The sequence below is a fragment of the Orycteropus afer genome, unplaced genomic scaffold, assembly GCF_000298275.1.
Source record: "Orycteropus afer afer isolate SDZICR_OR568_19922 unplaced genomic scaffold, OryAfe1.0 scaffold00152, whole genome shotgun sequence".
NCBI lineage: Eukaryota > Metazoa > Chordata > Mammalia > Tubulidentata > Orycteropodidae > Orycteropus > Orycteropus afer.
In genome coordinates this window covers 5,134,199-5,139,737 of record NW_006921739.1, presented here as the reverse complement: position 1 = coordinate 5,139,737, position 5,539 = coordinate 5,134,199, and positions in this window count along the sequence as shown.

Sequence of the window (5,539 nt, the reverse complement as noted above, 5' to 3'; positions counted from 1 at the left end):
CCAACCTTACTTCCGAGGAGTGGCTGGTGGGTTTGAACCGCCAGCCTTCTGGTTAGCAGTCAAGTGCCTTAGGCACTATGCTACCAGAGCTCCTTACCTAGACTGGCAAAAAAAACAAAAAAAGTGTGATAAAATCCTGTAGAGGTATATCGCATTTTATTGCGCTTAGCTTTTATTGTGCCCAACCTTCCTTCCAAGGAGTAGCTGGTGGGTTTGAACCGCCAGTCTTCTGGTTAGCAGTCAAATGCCTTAGGCACTATGGAAACCAAAAGATTCATGTGACTTGCTTTACTGCAACATTCACTTTATTGCGGTGGTCTGGAACCGAACCCACAATCTCTCTGAGATATGCCTGTACTTACTGATACTTTTATATTGTTGGACAAGGTATAACTTTCCAAAAAGCAAAGTTTGAGATTACCTGTGAAAACCTCATTCCATTCTAAGGCTCTGGGCAAGACAGTTTTGGGAGAGAGACAGCTAGTCTTTCTGGTCTTTTAAGAATCAACACAAGTAGAGATTTCTTTAGATGTACACAGAAGAATCACAGACAGATTTTAAAAAGGTAATAGGACATGAAAAAAACAAACAAGCAAACAAAACTGCAAAGTGCGCACTCAGTTGAGGGACCTGATGATTACCTGATGATTTAAACTCCGAGATCTTACTTCCTACTACCACGGAGAACCACAGAATTCTGGAAAGGTATCAGGTCCTTTCTCTTGCAGATACTGTGACACCCTCTCCATCATCCCCAAGTCCTTCTCTGAATGTCGCTTTCTTCCTTTCCACTCCCACCTTGTTTTTACTTGCTTGTGTCTCTGGTACATAAATATGAAATTCCTCACTCTTCAGACTTCTCAAGGGTTGACACAATGAAATAACATCATATTAATATAAATGATCTGTACTGATTGACTGAACCAATTTACACAAATTGTTGAACAAAAATACATGTGCAATACCTTTGAATAACACCTTTTAAAATACAAACCCTCCAAAAGTAAAAAATTCTACCCATAATCCCAACTTCTGCAAAATTGCTCCCTCTCTGTAAGTTTTACCAACTGAATCAGTCCTTCATAGGCCACCAATACTTGCAAATTGGAAGTCTGTATTTCCAGACAGCACAGTCACTTAAAACCTTTTTATCCTTGGCCACAATTTAGAGTAAAATTTGAAACTAGATCATTTTTTTACAGGAATTTATTAAAATTATTCAAAATTGTTTAATCTCGTATTCCATGAGCATCCATCCAGCTGTCTGCAAAAACAAAGATACCACAGTTTTAGTCTCATGTGCAGATTTCAACTTGAAGGCTGTTTGGAGTATAGAGAAGAAACTAGATCAGTTTTCAAGATTCCTTTATTGTTGTTATAGTATTGTTCATAAGTAACAGATAGCAGAGGAAATAATTGACATTTTTTTATAGAATATCATTTAGAGGTTATCACAAATAAAAGTTATTAACAAAATTTGTGTAAATTTGTATTCGTTCTGCCCTTCCTGTGAGGTAGGAGTCAGGAAGGCTATTCCAATAAGACTCCAGTTACATGCTTCCAAATCATGAGGTAGGTTACTCACATGGTGTGGAATGTGTGTGTTAATGAATTTCCCAAGCCCATTTTCTTTGTGGCTTAAATCTCTCAGAGGCCTGTGAACATAGGAAAGAGCCAGGAAAAGCTTCTTGCTAGAGCAGATGATATACCTCTGAAATCCTCTTTATTGTGGGCAAATGGCCCACTTTAGTCCCACTATTTCCCTGCTAGGGTTCTACCTCCTGAATGGTATTCTGCCCTGGATAGGGGCCATGCTGATAGCCCACTGGTGGCCTGCAGTTTTGTATTCTGTTTGCTTTCCTATACTGGTCTCGCCCATCACAGCCCTCGAGACTCTGAAGAGCCAGTGCCCTATCTTGAAACAAGATCCTGATATCCTTCTTCCCATCCCCGTGCCGCTCACTGCTTACTGACCCCTCATATCACCCTCACTAGTAATTCTTACAGGAGCAAGATTGTCCCTTAAGATCTAACCCCTGTCCAGACACTGTAAGCACAGCCCTGACTAGTCTTAAACTGGAAGGAATGGACAGAAGTGAGGCCAGGGGATGGCACTGAAGTGCGGGGAATGTGAAAGAGGAAAGGAGGCTGCCAGTGCCTTGAACACCTGCTGTCTGTCAGGCACTGCATTCAAGGCTTCATCTGTGTCTTATTGAAGCCCCACCACCGTTCTATATGAATGAGATATTAATGCTCATTTTATAGATTTGGAAACTGAGGCGCAATGATATGGAAAACTTGCCCAACATCATATCAATACTGCAGGACTGAGATGGAATTTGAGTTTAAAGCTCTTACTGTTTTTGTGGTATCACTACCTCTTCAAAGCAAGAACTGCTAAGTAGCAGAACTGCTTGACGGAAACTGCTCAGAGGCTCAGGAGACACTTCCCTCCAGCCTAACCTAATAGGCCCCTTTGACAGCATTGAACACTTCCCCCTGCAACATTCTCTGTGTTAGCCTCCGTGATACTGTGAGTCTCCTATTTCTCTGATTGTTTCCTCTCTAAACTCTACCCTCAAGTTTTCCTTGAACATCAGTGTCCCTAGAGTTCCATCCGCTGGCTCTGCTCCTCTCCTTCTACCTATTCTCTCTGAGTCATCTAATCCACTCCTATGGAACTCCTCTCAAGGAAGGTTGGGCAATCTACTTCTGTAGTAATACCACCTTGGAAACTCAAGGAAGGGTCGCTATGAGTCAGATCTGACTCAACGGCAGTGAGTTTGGTTTGGTTTTTGGAAATATGATACGCAAGGTCTTTTGTGATCCAATCCCTACCCACTTCTCCAACTTTTGCTGCCCTCTTTTCCTTACCTTTATGTTCTAAAAGAGCACTAAAAATCCAATAGAGCTTTCTATAATGATGGAGATGGTCTATGTCTTCATTGTCTGATATGGTAGCCAATAGCTATATGTGGCCATTGGACACTGGAATTGTGGCACTAAATTTTAAATTTTAATTAATTTAAAATGTGAATAGCCACATGTGGTTAGTGGCTACCATATTGGAAAGGACTGTTATAAAGTAAAATTGTTTTCTATCCACATCAGGTTATTTTTAAACTCTGTGCCTTCGTTCATTCTCCTCATTTACCTTGAATGCCCTTCTCTGCCTTTCTCATTCTTAAACCCTCAGCTATACATGAAGGCCTCCAGGAAAATAAGACTGGAAAAGGCTCCTGAACACTTGGTGTCTTGGTAACACTGCCCATTCTGGTGTTCTTGCAAGCTCTCATTTATTCATTTGTACAACTTTTTACTAGGTACTGAAGATGCAAAAATAAATGTAGTTATTTCCCTCATGTAGTTCATGATCAATACTTCTTGCCAGCAACTCTGATTACCTCTATCATACCCTATTACCCTTTTACATGTTCTGAACTTCTTTCTTTTTAATTAAAAAAAAAAAAGTTTAAACCTTTTTATTGTGATTTGAGTGGCAGTTTACAGAGTAAATTGGGTTTCCAATTAAGAATTCACACCCATTTTGTTTTGTGCCATTGACTGCAGTCCCGACAGTGTAACAGCACTCTTCCCACTTCCTCCCTGCATTTATGGTTTCCATTTGTCCTTCTTTCCTATGCATTCCTGCTTTGTAAGCTTTATCTCTGGGTAAATGCTGCCCTTTTGATCTCCTGTGACTGTTACAAGGATAGGATGCTTTCCTGGTTCTATTGCTCACCTTATAGGAGTATTGTTTGGCTGAGAGTTGAGCCACAGGGATGAGTGAAGTTCCAGGCTTGAAGGATATCTAAGGGCCATAGTTTTGGGGGTTCCACCAGTCTTTATCAGACCAGGAAGCCCAATCATTTTTATAGTTTTGAGTTTTAGTCCACATTTTTCTCCCAGTCAATTAACTCACTGCTGTGGATTTAGGGATCTCTTTTTATGGGATCTCCTATTATGATCCCTTTTAGAGCAGTCAGCAGTGGTAGCCAGACATCATCTAGTTCTTCTGGTATCAGGGTCATGGAGGTTGGGGTTCACATGGCCCATTAGTCCTTTGGACCAATTGTTAGCTTATGTCTTTGATTTTCTTCAGTCTTCTTTGCTCTGGATGGGGAGAGACCACTCGTTGCACCTTCAATGGCTGCTCACAAGCTTCTAAGAACCCAGTCACTACTTACCAAAGAAAGATGTAGAACATCGTCTTTGTGGACTATGCTATGCCAATTGATGGTCCCTGAGCCTACGGTCCTGAGCCCCCAGGACCAGAGATTCATCCCCTCAAGGTGTTTGGTTATGGCTAAGAAGTTTTCATAACTTTGCCCCCTGTATTCTCTTCTATATTCACAGATATATTTGCAGAATATATAAATACATATGTAGAAATATCCTCTGTCAAATTTCTATATACTTGTGGGTGTAGTCCCATTTGTTTTTCCACCCTTCTTCTGCTTGTGTGTCTATTTAAGTGTCCATTCATAGATTGTTGTTATTGCAGGATTGGGTAGGTAATAATATTTACCTTTGTTGCTTTAACTCTTGTGATTCTCTCAGTGTCTTCTTTCAACTTGATCATTTTGTGCTGACCTCCTTATCTTCCCTTCCCTTTCCCTTCACCCAAGTTAATACATGTCTACCCCTTAGTTAGTGATTTACCCTCTCTTCCTTTTGCACCTTAGTAACCTTCCAAGATTGTTTCTTTCTGTGTGTGAAGTGCTATACAGCCACAGTAGTCAAAACAGCCTGATACAATAACAGACAGATTGACCAATGAAACAGAATTGAGAATCCAGAAATAAATTCATACAATTATTGATAGCTGATTTTTGACAAAGGGCTGAGACCCATTAAATGGAGAAGAGAAAGACTTTTTAACTAATAGTGCTGGCAAAGCTGGATATCCATCTACAAAAAAATGAAACAGGATCCGTATCTCTCACCATATACAAAAAACTAACTCAACATGGATCAAAGACCTAAATGTAAAACCTAAATATATCAAGACCATCAAGGAAAAAATATGGGCAAACTTAAGGGCTCTACTTATGGCATAAATACACTATCTGGCCTTCTTTCTCAGAGTTACTTTCACATAACTTCTTCCCAGTTCCTAAGTCATATATTCCACATAAGCCCCTTTAGCTCATCCAACCACTGTCTGCTCCCCCAGCTCCCCCAAAATATAGTTAGGAGAAGACTCCATGATCAGATAAGATCATAGCTATAGCCCAGAATAAATTTCACAAAGTCTTAGTTTTTCCATCTTAACCCCATGTTGGGAACTATCAACACACTTCTCTAATTCTAAAGAAAATCTAACTAACTAAAAGATTCTGGTATGTTTACTTTTGAAAATCTTATTTCAGTCCCTGGAGCCATACCTCACACATAACTACACACTTCCAAGAATACATAACACATGCCCCTGTGTACATTGTATTAGTTAGTATTAGGTTCTTTTGGTACTAACAGAAAACCCAAAGCTAAGAATTTTAAACAGGATATATATGTATATGTGTGTGTGTGTGTGTGT